Source organism: Leucopleurus acutus (assembly GCF_964270905.1).
Source record: "Leucopleurus acutus genome assembly, chromosome: 10".
NCBI lineage: Eukaryota > Metazoa > Chordata > Mammalia > Artiodactyla > Delphinidae > Leucopleurus > Leucopleurus acutus.
In genome coordinates this window covers 80,742,342-80,762,970 of record NC_139153.1, presented here as the reverse complement: position 1 = coordinate 80,762,970, position 20,629 = coordinate 80,742,342, and the positions used below count along the sequence as shown (strand labels likewise).

The 20,629-nt window shown below is 38.9% G+C and overlaps 1 pseudogene across 1 annotated transcript; it reads left to right on the top strand.

The window, feature by feature from the left end:
• The first annotated feature begins 5,324 nt into the window (after positions 1 to 5,324).
• On the top strand, positions 5,325 to 20,626 carry LOC309967651 (butyrophilin subfamily 1 member A1-like; annotated as a pseudogene). Its single transcript has 9 exons — positions 5,325 to 5,403; positions 5,981 to 6,328; positions 16,330 to 16,610; positions 16,731 to 16,898; positions 17,273 to 17,293; positions 17,387 to 17,413; positions 18,241 to 18,267; positions 18,473 to 18,499; positions 19,968 to 20,626. The product of its transcript is annotated as a butyrophilin subfamily 1 member A1-like (transcript).
• Positions 20,627 to 20,629: the final 3 nt, after the last annotated feature.

Genomic DNA, 20,629 nt, shown 5'->3' with positions numbered 1-20,629 from the left:
GAGTCATCTTCCTGTATACTACTCAGTTCGGCCGGTAATCCAAATGTCCATCTAACAAAGCTAGCTGATTTAGAGGATAAGCCCAGGAGAAGCATGCTTACTCTCACCACACCATGATTGATATTGGAAGCCACGTGCAGAGCTGCACAGGGGGAAATAAGAGGTTGAAAATGGAGGGCTCTCTGCTCCAAGAATAGGTCTGTATTTCCAAAAACCTTAGGGCTCCCCAAAGTAGAATAGATATAACTACACAGTTTTACCGTGCTAGATACAGAATGCTCACATGGCATTTTCTTTCCATTTCACACTCTTTCCAAGTTTGATTCATGTTTCTTCATGTCACACAAGGTTTACAGATAATCAGAGACACAAATAGCAATTGCACAAATATTAGTATGTAAGTCCCTAACTGTCTGGCTAAATGAATACCAAGATCCTAAACAAATATTTTCTAGAGACAATGAGGTACATTTGCCTTTTTAAGAAATCAAATGTCTTGAGATATAATTTGCATGCAATGGAATGCATGGTTTTAAAACATGCATTTGAATGAGATTTCACAAACGCTTACACTCATGTAACCACCACCTCCATCAAACTGTGGAATTTTTTTGTCTCTTGAAAATTTTCCTCATGTCCATTGTCCATCAATCCATTCCAGGGGGTGGAAAAACAGTATTCTGATATAAATCATGATAGCTTAATCTTGCCTATTCTAAAACTTCAACAAAAATGGAGTCATACAGTATGTATGCTTTTGTGCTTGGCTTCTCTGGCTAAACAAAATGTATTTTGGGATTCAACCACGTTGTGTGTATCAGTACATTAACATTTTTTATATTGTTGCATAATATTACATTGTTTGAATATAGGACCATATATTCTTTTTTTTTTAACATCTTTATTGGAGTATAATTGCTTTACAATGGTATGTTAGTTTCAGCTTCACAACAAAATGAACCAGTTATATATATACATATATTCCCATATCTCTTCCAGGACCATATATTCTTCCGCAGTTCTCTTCGGGGCTGTCTCCCCACCTCATGCATGACCTCTCTTTCCACTCAAATTCTTTCCCACCAAGCTGGGCAACCCTCCTCCATAAGGCCATCCTGTCTCATTTGGGGTCTGACACATACCGTATGGTTAGGGTCTGAAATATTGAGGAATGGGAAGGGAAAACTGAAGGAGAGAAGGAATGGGCTGAAGACATGACTTGCTTTTTTTGTTTACTTTGAAATGTATATATTTGTGTGTGTATTCTATCTCAAACTGTAAATATTCTATTCACAAAATAAATTTGAAAAATTTATATACATACTTATATATTTTTCCCAATAATAGATAATTGTTTGCGTAAAATCAGTTAACCTGTGGAGAATATTTTGAGGAATTTCATTGAGTACATACCAGTGTTTGTGTGAGAGAGAAAAGTGAAGAGGGAGCAAGAGAGAACTACAAGATATTATTGATTTCAAAGAGCAGTTTTTAAAACAGTGTAAACAGTATGATCTTGTTTGCAAAAAATAGGATAGACATCAAAATCACAGAAAAATAATGATATGGTATTCCTTTTATTTTGGAAAGTACTTTTTAAAAAAAAATTTAATTATTTTTATTTATTTGTGGCTGTGTTGGGTCTTCGTTGCTGCACATGGGCGCTACTCTTCATTGCGGTGCACGGGCTTCTCATTGTGGTGGTTTCTTTTGTTGTGAAGCATGGGCTCTAGGCATGCAGGCTACTACTGAGTTGTGGCACGCAGGCTCAGTAGTTGTGGCCCGTGGGCTCTAGAGCGTAGGCTTGGTAGTTGTGGCACACGGGCTTAGTTGCTCCGTGGCATGTGGGATCTTCCCGGACCAGGGATCGAACCCGTGTCCCCTGCATTGGCAGGCGGATTCTTAACCACTGTGCCACCAGGGAAGTCCAGGGTATTTATTTCTGAGTGGTGCAAATATGAGTGTTTCTATCTATTATTTTTGCTTATCTCTAATTTTCAGATTTCTCTAACATAAAAAGGTAAAGAATAGTGTGTGTATATGAAGATTTTTAATACAAATATGAAGTATATTAGGAAGGATTCCTTCATAGGAGATACAGGATTGAAGAAATAATCAGCATTCTTGGGAATGAAAAATTGGCTTAAAGTAGAAAACAAATGGAAATGTCAAATATCAGAGTAGACACTCCTGAAGGTCAAAATATCGGGTTAGGAAACTGGAGTTACTACATGGTACTTTAAATCAAAGAGATTTTAAAAATTAGGAAATATAAGTTAAGCAAATAGATCCAGTACTTCAACATTCACCTAGAACACTTTCCAAAATGGAAAGGAGATTAGGGGCAAGAATCAGAAGGAAGGGTACTTCACAAAAAGTTGGAGTATTGCAAAAAAAAAAAGAGTCATATATACATGAATTCTTATAAAGTTTTAGAGCTCCAAACAAACAACTAAACAAAAACCAAAAACCTCAAAGCTTCCAGAGTCCAGAAAAATGTGTTATGTAAAAAGAAAAAAATCAGATTCCATCATACATCTGTCATTCAATATTAATTACTAGAAAACAATTGAAATTAGTCTTTATTTTTGTCAACAAAAATTCAACTAACAATCAAGTTAAGCAAAAAAGGTGGAATTTTATTTGAGCCAAACTAAGGATTATAACTTAGAAGACAGATTCAGAAGCTCTGAGAACTGTTCCACCTGTTAGAAGTTGAAGGCACAGTCACACATATTTTTGAGACAAAGGATCACACATATTTTTGAGACATACTGACATTTTACATAAAAGTTCACCAAAGATACATAGTCCAGGTAAGCATGTACAAAGCAAGCAGAGAGTCTCCATGATCGCCTACAGAGTAGGGAAAGAATGCTATTCTTTTAAGAAGTTACATTGCTGTCATCACAAGAAAGAAAAAAATTGATCTTTACAATCAAGCGGGCATTCCCACCTTTGAGGAGGTCGGGTTAATGTATAATGCAGATACACATTGCATATTACAGGGGGAAGAAGGAGGCCCAAACAGACAGAGAGAGAGAATTTTTGTTTAAATTTTCTTGTCCTGCTTTAAAATATAAATTTTATTTCATCACTTTCCTGAGTAGAAACTAGAATTATCTAAACAACAAAACATTAAGTGTAAGAGCAAAAGAAAGAAAATTCTGGACAAGCAAAGAATCAGAAGTTTTCTCCTCACTAAACTTCTCTTATATGAAGAACGAAGGTTACAGGTTTTGAACACAGGGGATTGGAGCAGGGAAAAGGTACAAACTTTTGAGATACATCCCACATTCTGTTTATACCCGCCCTCTGTGGGGTACTGTTATTTGATTTGGAGTAAAGTGGAAGATAGGAGATTTCAGATATTGCGTCCTGGCATTAGTCACCTAGGAATGGAGGAATCAAGGACTGACTTATTCTCCTTTTCTGATAGCTCCTTCCAATAGAGTAGTTGCCTACAAGGAGACTGTGTGGCTTTCCTGTGGTGGTGATTTACTTCATAAATTTAAATCATTTTCCCAAAGTATGATAGTATTATTCATACTCATGTCAAATCCCTGCCTGTTTAGGAAACACAAATCCAAATCTCTAATGAGATTAGATACTTAAGCAAGTTTCAAAAGGAGTACTTAGAATAAGCAGATATTTTGGTATTAATTTTATAGGCAGACCTGGGAGAGGATTGGCATTCTAAGCACAGTGGAGGAAAGGGTTAGGTAAGTATCACACCGACTCACTCTACTAATCCATCTTAATTGCCTGAAGTGGATTTCTGTTAATCAAAAACTAAGAGAAACTGTTAGATCTCACCAAGTCATAAAATAAAAGATTTTATATAGCATAGTTGTTATATTATTTAAAATCTCTGGTTATACAGCAGAAACTAACACACCATTGTAAAGCAATTATACCCCAATAAAGATGTTAAAAATAAAAAATAAAGTAAAATAAAATCTCTATAACTTCATTTATACGTTCTGGAATGATTCTGTTCATTTCTGGTTAATTATAATTATAAAGTTTTTTGAGTTCCCAACTGATTTTGTGTTTTTTAATTCTGCTCTATGCCATTAGCACATGCAATCCTCGGAAGTTATATGCTCTTAATGGATGTCCCTATTTGAAGGCACAATCTTGTTTCTTTGAATGATTTCTCTCTGAACTTTATTTTTATTTTAAAATTAATACTACCATGTCTAAAATTTCGTTAGAATATATCTGGTTTATATTTGTTTATTTCTTGTTTTACTATGTCTCTTACAAGTTATACATAGATGTTCAATCTTAGATCCAGAATTTCAAAAAATGTAAATTAGAACTTTAATTTTTTCAGGCTCTAACTCAGAATGTCTTTCTGTCATTCTAAGTAAGAAAAACAATTATTCTAGAACTCATAGGATTTGAAGGATCTTCAAAACAAAAGTCAATTATGTAAACAGAGCACAGCAATCTCATCCTCACCTCTTCTCATTGTTTACAGTATGGAAGGAGGATGAAAGTTTGCAGAGAATCATTTTGGGAATTTTATACCGCTTTTCTTTCATCCTGGTTGAGATGGATATAACCGTCACGTCAGTGGAGGAAATTTCTATGTCTGGGAGAAGGTATGAATATGCCCATGTCTTTTCAATTCCCTGTCTAATGGAATGAGAGGCCTAACTGATAGGTGAAAATTTTCATCAGAATGGCAGATATATTGAGGTCAATTGAACAAGACATTAAACTAAAAATTGCCAACACTTACACAGAACGTAAAGTTACTGACACTCTTCTAAGTGCTTTGCATATATTAATTCATGTAATCCTTTCTTGGTGACGGGCAAGAGGGAGAATCTGGGCAAGGACCCTGGGGGTTGACAGAGGAGAAGCCAAGTTATATATGTTCCTTCAGCCCATAGGAATGTGTGGGGAGAAAATTGGTTGAGGCCAGAGTAATGTTTATGCTAAAGCCATCTCTCTCAGTGGCTGCTCATTGCCTTTGCTCTGTCTTTCCATCCATTGGATAAAATGTTCTTCTTGAGAGAGTAGTTTAGAGACATTGTGGTCAGATTTATCACATCAGAGCATGGCTACTGAGATAAAAACTGTTTTCTTGGAAAAGGGAAACAAAAGGTCTTTTTTGTGAATGTCAAAGTCTTCCCTGATGTTCCCTGAGAGAGACACTACAGTCATTTGAGCGCTTCAGGAGGCCATTTCTTAGAAGCACTGTGAACCACCTTAGCTATAATCTTTTTTACCTTGTGGATCCCATTTTTGTCTTCACTCCAGCTATTTTCAGGACCTCCCTCTGGGTCATACTGTTCTCTGCTCTGGGAAAGATGGTGTGTTCCCTGGACTTCTCTCTGCCAAGAGACCTCTTCTTTATCTTGCTTCTCCAAGTGTCCATATGGGGCTCAGGCGAGAATATTTTATATTTTCTATACCTGGATTCTCTTGCTCTCTGAACAGAAGCATTAAACTACTCCATCATGTCTCCAATATACCTAGGTTAATTCCAAATCTTTTATTTTGATACAATAATGTATTTGTCCATATACAAGGACAAATAAATCATTATATGATTATTTTATAGGGCAGGACCAGGTAGAATTACTTTACTGATGTCCTGTAATTCATTTAGATCTCAGATTCTGGAGGAATGCATTTTCTGATGCCCAAGACCTGATTAAAAACTCTATAGCTTCTTGATTTTCCAGCACTCTCCCCTCCTCCTTCATTGAATTTACCACCATGGCAATTTAAAAATCTTCTGTTTAATATGAGATCACTCTGTTGATTGTAAGCTCCACAGGGTGGAAATCCTCCTTGTCTTGTTCACTGCCTTCTTCAGTCTGCATGTGTGCTACAAATTATTGCTGTATGACTGAGAGAGAGAATGTCTATGGGGCTTTACTGGACCAATAATGATGCTGTACTCTAAAAGGTCCAGGCAGGGTATTCTGATATTCTTTTCACTTGTGGCTCTATTCCACAGATTCCTTTTTGGTGATTGGTCCCTCGGAGCCCATTGTGGCCATGCTGGGTGCAGACACGGTGCTGCCCTGCCGCGTGTCCCCAGCCATGAGCGTGGAGAATATGGAGATCCGGTGGTTCCACTCCCAGTTCTCAGATGCTGTGTATGTGTATCAGAATGGAATGGAGCAGGCGGGAGAACAACTAGTAGATTTCAAAGGGAGAGCAGATTTGGTAAAAGACTACATCACTGAGGGAAGAGTAGCTGTGAGAATCTACAACCTCCGGGTCTCAGACAATGGAATGCACAAGTGTATTTTTTAAAAAGGAAGTGATTTTGAAGAAGCCGTTTTGGAGCTAAAGGTGATAAGTGAGTAATATCTGAGAATACATATCACTCTAAGGGAAATCTAAGTGTTCTGTACTTGATTTGGGGGAGGAGGATGGTGAACAGGACAGAAGCAAAAAAGCAGTTATCCTTAGAGCTAGTCAATATCTTAGACAGTGGATTTAACCCCAAATCCTCTTCATCTATTTATACATTTATTGTGCTGTACTTTAAAATTAAACTATTTCCATAAATATCTACCATAAAAATTGATCATTTATTTCCCTCTACATTTCTCCTCACATATTTTGAAGGAAGGCACCATGATTAGCAAAAAGTACCATTACTCTAAGAGACCAGAATTCCAGCTGGGTACCATGATGGAAAGAAGCTTAACAGGGAGTGTTAGTGGTCCAGAACCAAATCCACTGTTTGGAGGAAGTGACTGTGAGGGTTTGACAGAGTAGATTGAGGTGCTGGTTAGTTTTTGTTGTTTTTTAATTTCACATTCATAGGCTCTTTTATGTCTGGCTTTTTTTGTTGTTGTTGTTCAGCATTATGTTTGAGATTTTTCTATGTAGTTAATTGAATGTAGCTGTAGTTCATTTCTATCTCTTTTTTATTGTTTTACTTTTTACATTTAGATCTTTCATCTATAGAAATGTATTTTTGGTATGAAGTTTAATGAAAAGCTCAAAATACTGTTTCATAATGTATATATTCACTTATCTCCATACCAGTAGTGAATAGTGTAGAAAATCTCCACCAGTTTTCAATGCATTGTTTCCCATAAACTTCTCATAGGTACCAGGGTAAGTCTAAATTTTCTGTGTGGTTATAATGATTTATCTGTCTATTTCTTTGGTGTTTCCATTTCTAAAGCTATATACTCTCTGCCAAGACAAACACGTTGTTTCTTTTTAGTTGTAATGTTTTTCTCATACTGTGATTATGTTGGGCCTACCTTAAATTAATACTTCTCATTTAACACCATCTGACAAGATATCGATATACTCATTTTATCCATCTTCTTTATGTATAACTTGAATGGAAAAAATCTAATCCATTAGATCTTGAAGGAAAGAGTGACAAACTCTCCTGAGCCATGTTACTGTGCTCTCACTTCAGTATCCTCCCAATAAGAGGTCAAAGATTTCATTGTCATGGAAATAACCTCATGCAGGTGACAGCATTTTTCAGTACCTTTCCCATAACAGTTCTTTGACTTATTGGTGTAAAGACAAGTCCAACCTTTAGAAGCAGTTGTTTGATTATATATCCATGCTTATCTTTCACTCATTTAAACTTTATCTATCTTACAGCCACTTCTAATGCTCAGAAATGGGTATTCCTTCTCTTTCCTCTTTCTCAACATAGATATAGGTTTCATCTGCTTATGTCAACTTGGAACTTCAATGATTATATTCTTCCAGGAAATGCAAGGTCTATTTGGTTTATTAGTTCTTGCTTCCTAGGCTTTGATCTGTTCCATTTTTCTCAGGAGCAGTTTATTTCCTTTTTTCAAGAGAATTGGCAGTTCCTTCAGGCAATTCTGAGAAGATAGATTGTCTTTCAGACTGCTTTCTGTTTTCCAGAAGTATATTCCCCCAGGAAGATCAGGGATTGATAGTAAAAATTATTAGCTCTATTATAATTTTTAGCCAAAAAAGATGATGTAGCTGAGGTTCCTAATATATTTCCCACAACTGAGAAACTAGAATAGAACTGAGCTTATGGTGGTTCCATACTTCGTGATATCAAGTTTTAAAAAGACAAAATAATATATAGTCTCAGAAGTTAGAATAGCCATCATTCTTGAATAGACAGTGAATTCATCTAGTATTCTGGTGCTGTTATATTTTGATATGGGTGTTGGTTATGTGAATCTACTAGCTGACCTAGCCTGTGCGGAGTTCAAGAAGAGGAGGGTAGTGGAAGGAAAAGAAAGGAGTGAGAATGGAAAAGTAAAAAGATCTTGACTCTTTCATGGACTCACTTCACCTTGTTACCTTCATGTTTTAGATAATCTTTACTCAGTGGAAGAAAGAAAATTTGGAAAAATGACAAAAGGAGATTGTTTAAGGAAGTGACTACATGTAGTCTCAATTTAAGCACAGAAGAAGTCTTCCTTGAGACTCCAATAAATGGAATAGATATATGATATAGATACAGAACAGATATAGATATAGTGGCAACATGTCTACATTGGCAAATTTTACTCTGTTCCTTCCCTATTATCCTTCTATGGCCAATTGCAGATATGCTTGTGTAGAGGAAATATGACAGGCATTGGTATAAGTTCCAGTATCAGCTTCAATGTTCTTGTAATTTTTGAACTTCAGATACCCATTTATCTCATGGGAAAAGAAAAGAACCCCCTTCCATCCACAGAGAGCTATGGTGCTTTGTCCATCTTCTCCCACTGGTGTAGCTGTGAAATCCGAGGACAAAAAATGTCCAAGTCTGACTGGACCTTGAAGATGGCGGAAGAGTAAGACGCGGAGATCACCTTCCTCCCCACAGATACACCAGAAATACATCTACACGTGGAACAACTCCTACAGAACACCTACTGAACGCTGGCAGAAGACCTCAGACCTCCCAAAAGGCAAGAAACTCCCCCACGTACCTGGGTAGGGCAAAAGAAAAAAAAGAAAAAACAAGAGACAAAAGAATAGGGACAGCACCTGCACCAGTGGGAGGGAGCTGTGAAGGAGGAAAAGTTTCCAAACACTAGGAAGCCCCTTCGCGGGCGGAGACTGCGGGGGCGGAGGGGGGAGCTTCGAAGCCGCGGAGGAGAGCGCAGCAACGGGTGCGGAGGGCAAAGCGGAGAGATTCCCGCACAGAGGATCAGGGCCGACCGACCGGCACTCACCAGCCCGAGAGGCTTGTCTGCTCACCCGCCGGGGCGGGCGGGGCTGCGAGCTGAGGCTCTGAGGACCGGGTTTCGGTTTCGGACGGAACGCAGGGAGAGGACTGGGGTTGGTGGCTTGAACATAGCCTGAAGGGGTTAGTGCACCACGGCTAGCTGGGAGGGAGTCCGGGGAAAAGTCTGCACCTGCCGAAGAGGCAAGAGACTTTTTCTTCTCCCTTTGTTTCCTGGTGCGTGAGGAGAGGGGATTCAGAGCGCTGCTTAAAGGAGCTCCAGAGACGGGCGCGAGCCGCGGCTGAAAGCGCGGACCCCAGAGACGGGCGGGAGACGATAAGGCTGCTGCTGCCGCCACCGAGGGGCCTGTGTGCGAGCACAGGTCACTCTCCACACCCCTCTTCCGCGGAGCCTGTGCAGCCCGCCACTGCCAGGTTCCTGGGATCCAGGGACAACTTCCCCGGGAGAACGCACAGCGAGCCTCAGGCTGGTGCAAAGTCACGCCGGCCTTTGCCGCCGCAGGCCCGCCCCGCACGCAGTGCCCCTCCCTCCCCCCCCCCCCCAGCCTGAGCCAGCGACCTACACGCACAGGCGGGGCCAAATCCAAAGCTGAGCCCCTGGGAGCTGTGAGAACAAAGAAGAGAAAGGGAAATCTCTCCCAGCAGCCTCAGAAGCAGCGGATTGAAGCTCCACAATCAACTTGATATACCCTGCATCTGTGGAATACCTGAATAGACAACCAATCATCCCAAATTAAGGAAGTGGACTTTAGGAGCAAGATCTATGATTTTTTCCCTATTCCTCTTTTTGTGAATGTGTGTGTGTATGCTTCTGTGTGAGATCTTGTCTGTATAGTCTTGCTTCCACCATTTGTCCTAGGGTTCTATCCGTCCATGGTTTTTTTTAAAAATTTTTTTTCTTAATAATCAATTTTAATTTTAATAACGTTATTATACTTTACCTTCTTTCTTTCTTTCTTTCTTTCTTTCTTTCTTTCTTTCTTTCTTTCTTTCTTTCTTTCTTTCTTTCTTTCTTTCCTTCCTTCCTTCCTTCCCTCCTTTAGACAACGAGTCATCCCAAATTGAGGAGGTGGTCTCTGACAGCAAGATTTATGATTTTTCCCCCTTTACCTCTTTTAGTGAGGGTGTATGTGTATGCTTCTGTGGAAGATTTTGTCTGTATAGCTTTGCTTCCAACATTTGTCCTAAGGTTCTATCCGTCCCTTTTTTTTTTTCCTAAATAAGAATTTTTTAATTCAATAATTTTATTATACTTTATTTTATTTTTACTGTATCTTCTTTCTTTCTGTCTTTTTTCCTTCTTTCCCTCCTTCCTTCCTTCCTCCCTCCCTCCCTCCTTTCTTTCCTTCTTGCCTTCTTTCCTTCTTTGCTTCTTTCTTTCTTTCTTCCTCCCTTCCTTCCCTCCTTTCCTTCTTTCTTTCCTCATACTTCTACTAATTCCCTCTACTTTTTCTCCCTTTTATTCTGAGCCGTGTGGATGAAAAGCTCTTGGTGCTCCAGCCAGGAGTCAGGGCTCTGCCTCTGAGGTAGGAGAGCCAACTTCAGGACACTGGTCAACAAGAGACCTCCCAGCTCCACATAATATCAAACGGCGAAAATCTCCCAGAGACCTCCATCTTAACACCAGCACCCAGCTTCACTCAACGACCAGCAAGCCACAGTGCTGGACAACCTATGCCAAACAACTAGCAAGACAGGAACACAACCCCACCCATTAGCAGAGAGGCTGCCTAAAATAATAATAAGGCCACAGACACCCCAAACACACCACCAGACGTGAACCTGCCCACTAGAGAGACAAGATCCAGCCTCATCCACCACAACACAGGCACTAGTCCCCTCCACCAGGAAACCTACACAACCCACTGAACCAATCTTAGCCACTGGGGACAGACATCAAAAACAGCAGGAACTACGAACCTGCAGCCTGCAAAAAGGAGACCCCAAACACAGTAAGATAAGCAAAATGAGAAGACAGAAAAACACACAGCAGATAAAGGAGCAAGATAAAAATGCACCAGACCTAACAAATGAAGAGGAAATAGGCAGCTTACCTGAAAAAGAATTCAGAATAATGATAGTAAGGATGATCCGAAATCTTGGAGATAGAATGGACAATAGAATGGACAAAATGCAAGAATCATTTAACAAGGACCTAGAAGAACTAAAGATGAAACAAGCAACGATGAACAACACAATAAATGAAATTAAAAGTACTCTAGATGGGATGAATAGCAGAATAACTGAGGCAGAAGAACGGATAAGTGACCTGGAAGATAAAATAGTGGAAATAACTACTGCAGAGCAGAATAAAGAAAAAAGAATGAAAAGAACTGAGGACAGTCTCAGAGACCTCTGGGACAACATTAAACTCACCAACATTCGAATTATAGGGGTTCCAGAAGAAGAAGAGAAAAAGAAAGGGACTGAGAAGATATTTGAAGAGATTATAGTTGAAAACTTCCCTAATATGGGAAAGGAAATAGTTAATCAAGTCCAGGAAGCACAGAGAGTCCCATACAGGATAAATCCAAGGAGAAATACGGCAAGACACATATTAATCAAACTGTCAAAAATTAAATACAAAGAAAGCATATTAAAAGCAGCAAGGGAAAAACAACAAATAACACATAAGGGAATCCCCATAAGGTTAACAGCTGATCTCTCAGCAGAAACCCTACAAGCCAGAAGGGAGTGGCAGGACATACTGAAAGTGATGAAGGAGAAAAACCTGCAGCCAAGACTACTCTACCCAGCAAGGATCTCATTCAGATTTGATGGAGAAATTAAAACCTTTACAGACAAGCAAAAGCTGAGAGAGTTCAGCACCACCAAACCAGCTTTACAACAAATGCTAAAGGATCTTCTCTAGGCAAGAAACACAAGAGAAGGAAAAGACCTATAATAACGAACCCAAATCAATTTAGAAAATGGGAATAGGAACATACATATCGATAATTACCTTAAATGTAAATGGACTAAATGCTCCCACCAAAAGACACAGATTAGCTGAATGGATACAAAAACAAGACCCATATATATGCTGTCTACAAGAGACCCACTTCAGACCTAGAGACACATACAGACTGAAAGTAAGGGGATGGAAAAAGATATTCCATGCAAATGGAAACCAAAAGAAAGCTGGAGTAGCAATTCTCATATCAGACAAAATAGACTTTAAAATAAGGACTATTAAAAGAGACAGAGAAGGACACTACATAATGATCAAGGGATCGATCCAAGAAGAAGATATAACAATTGTAAATATTTATGCACCCAACATAGGAGCACCTCAATACATAAGGCAAATACTAACAGCCATAAAAGGGGAAATCGACAGTAACACATTCATAGTAGGGGACTTAAACTCTCCACTTTCACCCATGGACAGATCATTCAAAATGAAAATAAATAAGGAAACACAAGCTTTAAATGATACATTAAACAAGATGGACTTAATTGATATTTATAGGACACTCCATCCAAAAACAACAGAACACACATTTTTCTCAAGTGCTCATGGAACATTCTCCAGGATAGATCATATCTTGGGTCACAAATCAAGCCTTGGTAAATTTAAGAAAATTGAAATTGTATCAAGTATCTTTTCTGACCACAATGCCATGAGACTAGATATCAATTACAGGAAAAGATCTGTAAAAAATACAAACACATGGAGGGTAAACAATACACTACTTAATAATGAAGTGATCACTGAAGAAATCAAAGAGGAAATCAAAAAATACCTAGAAACAAATGACAATGGAGACACAACGACCCAAAACTTGTGGGACGCAGCAAAAGCAGTTCTAAGGGGGAAGTTTATAGCAATACAAGCCCACCTTAAGAAGCAGGAAACATCTCGAATAAACAACCTAACCTTGCACCTCAAGCAATTAGAGAAAGAAGAACAAAAAAACCCCAAAGCTAGCAGAAGGAAAGAAATCATAAAAATCAGATCAGAAATAAATGAAAAAGAAATGAAGGAAACAATAGCAAAGATCAATAAAACTAAAAGCTGGTTCTTTGAGAAGATAAACAAAATAGATAAACCACTAGCCAGACTCATCAAGAAAAAAAGGGAGAAGACTCAAATCAATAGAATTAGAAATGAAAAAGGAGAGGTAACAACTGACACTGCAGAAATAAAAGAGATCATGAGAGATTACTACAAGCAACTCTATGCCAATAAAATGGACAATCTGGAAGAAATGGACAAATTCTTAGAAATGCACAACCTGCCAAGACTGAATCAGGAAGAAATAGAAAATATGAACAGACCAATCACAAGCACTGAAATTGAAAATGTGATTAAAAATCTTCCAACAAAGAAAAGCCCAGGACCAGATAGCTTCACAGGCGAATTCTATCAAACATTTAGAGAAGAGCTAACACCTATCCTTCTCAAACTCTTCCAAAATATAGCAGAGGGAGGAACACTCCCAAACTCCTTCTACGAGGCCACCATCACCTTGATACCAAAACCAGACAAGGATGTCACAAAGAAAGAAAACTACAGACCAATATCACTGATGAACATAGATGCAAAAATCCTCAACAAAATACTAGCAAACAGAATCCAACAGCACATTAAAAGGATCATACACCATGATCAAGTGGGGTTTATTCCAGGAATGGAAGGATTCTTCAATATACGCAAATCTATCAATGTGATAAACCATATTAACAAATTGAAGAAGAAAAACCATATGATCATCTCAATAGATGCAGAGAAAGCTTTTGACAAAATTCAACACCCATTTATGATAAAAATCCTGCAGAAAGTAGGCATAGAGGGAACTTTCCTCAACATAATAAAGGCCATATATGACAAGCCCACAGCAAACATCATCCTCAATGGTGAAAAACTGAAAGCATTTCCACTAAGATCAGGAACAAGACAAGGTTGCCCACTCTCACCACTCTTATTCAACATAGTTTTGGAAGTTTTAGCCACAGCAATCAGAGAAGAAAAGGAAATAAAAGGAATCCAAATCGGAAAAGAATAAGTAAAGCTGTCACTGTTTGCAGGTGACATGATCCTATACATAGAGAATCCTAAAGATGCTACCAGAAAACTACTAGAGCTAATCAATGAATTTGGTAAAGTGGCAGGATACAAAATTAATGCACAGAAATCTCTGGCATTCCTATATACTAATGATGAAAAATCTGAAAGTGAAATCAAGAAAACACTCCCATTTACCATTGCAACAAAAAGAATAAAATATCTAGGAATAAACCTACCTAAGGAGACAAAAGACCTGTATGCAGAAAATTATAAGACACTGATGAAAGAAATTAAAGATGATACAAATAGATGGAGAGATATACCATGTTCTTGGATTGGAAGAATCAACATTGTGAAAATGACTCTACTACCCAAAGCAATCTATAGATTCAATGCAATCCCTATCAAACTACCACTGGCCTTTTTCACAGAACTAGAACAGAAAATTTTGCAATTTGTATGGAAACACAAAAGACCCCGAATAGCCAAAGCCATCTTGAGAACGAAAAAAGGAACTGGAGGAATCAGGCTCCCTGACTTCAGACTATACTACAAAGCTACAGTTATCAAGACAGTATGGTACTGGCACAAAAACAGAAAGATAGATCAATGGAACAGGATAGAAAGCCCAGAGATAAACCCATGCACATATGGACACCTTATCTTTGATAAAGGTGGCAGGAATGTACAGTGGAGAAAGGACAGCCTCTTCAATAAGTGGTACTGGGAAAACTGGACAGGTACATGTAAAAGTATGAGATTAGATCACTCCCTAACACCATACACAAAAATAAGCTCAAAATGGGTTAAAGACCTAAATATAAGGCCAGAAACTATCAAACTCTTAGAGGAAAACATAGGCAGAACACTCTGTGACATAAATCACAGCAAGATCCTTTCTGACCCACCTCCTAGAGTAATGGAAACAAAAACAAAAATAAACAAATGGGACCTAATGAAACTTCAAAGCTTTTGCACAGCAAAGGAAACCATAAACAAGACCAAAAGACAACCCTCAGAATGGGAGAAAATATTTGCAAATGAAGTAACCGACAAAGGATTAATCTCCAAAATTTACAAGCAGCTCATGCAGCTCAATAACAAAAAAACAAACAACCCAATCCAAAAATGGGCGGAAGACCTAAATAGACATTTCTCCAAAGAAGATATACAGACTGCCAACAAACACATGAAAGAATGCTCAACATCATTAATCATTAGAGAAATGCAAATCAAACTACAATGAGATATCATCTCACACCAGTCAGAATGGCCATCATCAAAAAATCTAGAAACAATAAATGCTGGAGAGGGTGTGGAGAAAAGGGAACACTCTTGCACTGCTGGTGGGAATGTGAATTGGTTCAGCCACTATGGAGAACAGTATGGAGGTTCCTTAAAAAGCTACAAATAGAACTACCATATGACCCAGCAATCCCACTACTGGGCATATACCCTGAGAAAACCGAAATTCAAAAAGAGTCATGTACCAAAATGTTCATTGCAGCTCTATTTACAATAGCCCAGAGATGGAAACAACCTAAGTGCCCATCATCGGATGAATGGATAAAGAAGATGTGGCACATATATACAATGGAATATTACTCAGCCATAAAAAGAAACGAAATTGAGCTATTTGTAATGAGGTGGATAGACCTAGAGTCTGTCATACAGAGTGAAGTAAGTCAGAAAGAAAAAGACAAATACCGTATGCTAACACATATATTTGGAATTTAAGAAAAAAAATGTCATGAAGAACCTAGGGGTAAGGCAGGAATGAAGACGCAGACCTCCTAGAGAACGGACTTGAGGTTATGGGGAGGGGGAAGAGTGAGCTGTGACAGGGCGAGAGAGAGTCATGGACATATACACACTAACAAACGTAGTAAGGTAGATAGCTAGTTGGAAGCAGCTGCATGGCACAGGGATATTGGCTTGGTGCTTTGTGACAGCCTGGAGGGGTGGGATAGGGAGGGTGGGAGGGAGGGAGATGCAAGAGGGAAGAGATATGGGAATATATGTATATGTATAACTGATTCACTTTGTTATAAAGCAGAAACTAACACACCATTGTAAAGCAATTATACCCCAATAAAGATGTTAAAAAAAAATGTCCAAGTCTCAGATGAATGACTTTCCTCTCCAGGTTTGGGTTCTGGTACTCATATTTTCATGGTGGGTCCAGAAGATGAAGGAATAAGGCTGAAGTGCACAGGCAAGGGATGGTTTCCCCAGCCTGAAATACAATGGGAAGATGCAAAGGGAGAGAAGATCCCATCTCTCGCTGAGGACAAGACACAAGATAATGATGGATTGTTTCGGTTTGAGGCATCCCTTATGTGAGAGACAGGTCAAAGACAGAAGTGTCCTGTTCCATGAAGAACCCTTTCTTTGGACAAGAGCAAGTGGAAACCATTTTTATCCCAGGTCAGTGTTGCTCATTTGGGGGGCAGGACAGAAGTAAGGAGGGGATATTTATGACCTGGGTTGGGCTAGACTTGCTTGGTGTATGTTTTTAATCAGGTTTGGGGGGGGGTCCTGTGTCAGAACACTTCTTCCCTAGGACCTCTCCTTGGAAGGTAGCATTCATTGTGACTTTGGTGATACTTGGGGCTTTCATTGGTGCTGTTGTGTATTTGGCTCAAAATGAATGACAGAAAAAGAAGAAACTATCAGAAGTCAAGAAGGAAAAGGAGAAAGAAAGTAAAGCCAAAGGTAAAACTGTGAATCAGACTTGGTGGGGATCTGTGAATTTATGGGTTTGTTAACATGATTGTGCATGTGGATGGCATCTTTTGGGAACAAAGAGATATGTGTAAGGATGAGTTAGAGCGCCAAGACCTCCTATAAAACATGGAGCCCAGGACCTCCATGAGAAAAAAAAAGTATTATAAAGTCCATTGGAGAGAGGAAATATCACTGGTATAAACATAGAGGTTTTTTTTTTAATGGTCATAATAATTCTCAATTAAGGTAATTTTTTTGTTTTAGGTATATGGAAGTAGCACTTAGGATCTGGGCTTAGTAACATAGTCTAGAAAATATTTATTTTCTGTTAAATCCATTTTGTTATTTTCTTTCCTTTTTAGAATCATTTGAGAAAGAGCTTGGTAAGTCTTCCACTTTCTTTGCTCTAATAGAGGAAATAGAGTCATTACTGTATGCTGTATGTCTGGCCTCTCACAGGCTGTTATTCCTTTCAGCCAGAAGGAAGAAACTGTATCAGCAAGGTGAGTTATACTGATGTTATGGTTGGATGAACCATTTTATTGGCCCCTCTGTTCTGGCCACCTCCTATTTACCTTGTTGTTGAGGGAGGGATCCCATACCCTAAACAGTATAAGATGTTCAAACACATGACACCCAACACTGGACAAAAGAGATTGACAGCAGTTTTTTAGTCACATGTACCCACATCCTGGGGAAGAAAGACACCTCATGCCATGCAGGGCCACATGGAGACTGCACCTGGGAGCAGAACGAATTAACATGGTCTGTAGGAGCCAGGCTTTTCAGGAACAAGAGAATGAGGTGGCGCTGTTTTCTGTGGAAGTATGTAATTGGCTTGTTTGATATTTTTTGCAGGCTGACAGGGAGGTAAATTTCATTAGGTTGAAGACCAGCTGTGGTTCAGCTGTTTTGGCCAACAGGGAAATTAGCTGAGAAGGGGAGCTTTTCCTGCTGGGTGGAGGGCATACCTGGTGAGAGCAGGAGAACTCACAATTAGGCATTTGGAGCCCTGTGACGCTCAAAGGTATCAAGGCAACACATAGAATTTTAGGCTTTCCAATAACTCTCACAATTTAAGCCTACTTTTCCTTTCTTCCCGCAAAAAACCAGACCCTCATATTTTAACATAGATGTAGAATGTGGAAAATGTGAGAAATAAAACAGGAGATGTAAAAGAGGGCAAGTACATCAGAAATGTCATTAAGATAATGAATGCAGAAATATAGTACTATCATAAACCCTCAGATTTCTTGTGGTCACTGCAATTTCACACCCTGAAGTGGCATTCCAATGAATGAGAGAATCTAATTCCTTTGTTCTATTTCAGATTGGAGAAAAGCAGAGTTATATGCCGGTGAGTAACTGATGTTGTCTTGGGGCTTCAGGTACTTCAGGATTTCATGAGGCATTTCCAGAGAATTTTTCAGATAGGCGCCATCATCTGGAGATTTTACTTTGAACCTGGGAGTCCAAAAAAATACAAGAGGTAAAGGGATAAGCATCTCACTAGTTCGGAGGAAACGTCCTTAGCATATTTTCCCATATGATTTTCTTTTTAGACTGGAGAAAGGAATAGTTCAAAGCAGGTGAGTGCCCTTACTATTTTGTCTCACTTAATCTCTTTTATACAAATGAGAAACTACTCTATTTGTATAAACTCCCAGTAATACCTAACTGGTTTTTCATTTCATGGCTTTCATTTCAATCTCATGCAGAAATGTTAACAGATTTCTTACTGTTCTTACACCGTTCATTCATCAGCATAAAATTATACAACTATTTATTCAGTGCCAAATAAATAGAGTGGAGCTGGTCTCTAACTTCACGGGAGAGCGCATGTACAAACTGTGATGAATCTTATGGAGGAATAAAAGATTGCCATGAGAAAAAAAATCATGGATTAAAGGAATTACCCCGAGGAATTGATATTTAATCTGAGACTTAAGTGATATGGTAGATCTATTCATGTGAATAACATTGAAAGAATAGTTCAGTCAGAGGGAAGTCTATTACATACCCAGTCTGATACACAGAAGAGCTTGTTGCATCTCAGTGGAAAAATGGCCCCTGACCATCTTAGGGTCTTTCCAGAATTATGAGTCGACTCTCTATTTCTACTGCTTGCTACTTCACTCTGAATATCCCTGTATCCACACACATTTCCCAGTTAAGTTAATCCTCCAAAAATTAAAATATAATTGCTAACATAAAAATTCTTATGAGAAAACTTTTAATTATTGAAGATGTTTGGTTTGACAAAAAGCAGATTAATTACTACTAGTATTAGCACTATTGTTATTATGAGTACAGGTATTAGTGTTATTACAACCATCAGAAGCTAAAATTTACCAATTGTTCATCATGGACAAGATGTAGTACTAAGTTCTCTACACATTAGCTCGTTGACTTTTCACACTAGTCCTGTATGTACTGAGGTACCAAAATGATGTACATCTTCATGAGATTAAAGTGGGACAGAGAGAGACAAAGTAACTTCAACATCACTGCTACGAAAGACAGAGTGATTATCAAAATTCAGCTCTTTCTGACCACACAGCCTGGAATTTCAACCATTAGAAATATAATAAGAGTGTATGAGAAGTAGATGACTTAGTTTTTACATAAGCCTAGAGAAAAATGACACCAAAGAAGCTTAAATGAAAGTGGGTACACTGTGATTGGAAATAAGGCATGGCTTAACTATTAAGAGCAAGCAGTAGAGCAACCAGCATTTGCAGGAGGTTAGAGAAACACCAACTTGAAATATGTGATCCTGGAGATTTTCAGATGAGACAGACTTCTTGGCTAAATGGTCTCAGCCTGTCTGGAACACATGGTTACCCAAGGTCCTATCCATCCCTGGCCTTCTATGATCTACACATCATGTGTCTCCTATGAATGAACATAGGAGAGAACATGCATTGTTTTACCTAATCTTCCATTTCTCTCCCTCTTATTTTTCTTCATTCTCCTTTCCCAGTAATTTGCATCTTTCCTAAAACTAACCAGTCTCCACTGTGGAATGACCTTTATTTTTTTTCCCCATACCTACAGTGGTTTTTACTCTGGATCCAGCCACAGGTCTTCCCAACCTCATCTTATATGAGAGCAGAAAACATATTTATTCAAAAGAGAGTGTTTCTCAGAATGGTGATGCCCCAACACGCCAAGAGCAAGGGGAGTCTGAAGCCATCTTCAGTGTTCTGGGCAAGATTTTTCTTACTGTGGAGAGACAATACTGGGAGGTAGAAGTAAATATTGGGACAGAAGTTGGATCTAGAGCTAGATGGGCTCTGGGTGTTTGCTCAGACACAGCAAAGAGAGAGGGGTGGTTTTTAGAATGTCCAGAGAAGAATTTCTGGGTGGTGGTATACAAGGCAGGAGAATTCATATTTCCCACCTCCCAGAGAAAGCCTCTGTCACTGAGGCAGCACTCCTGCAAGATAGGAGTTTTCTTGGACTGGGATGCTGGGAATGTGTCCTTTTACAACATGATCAATGGGTCCCACATCTATCCTTTTACTGGAATCACCTTCTGTGGGACCCTTCGTCCTTATTTTAGCCTTCAGGGTGCTGGCACATCTTTGACCATCTGTGCAGCTTCAGATCACACTGAAAATTGTCCTGATTCTTCTCCAAAGACCTCTTTAACTCATTTAAGTAGTTGTGATACAAGCGTCCCCCAAGAAACTCTCTATTACCTCCATAAGTGAAGT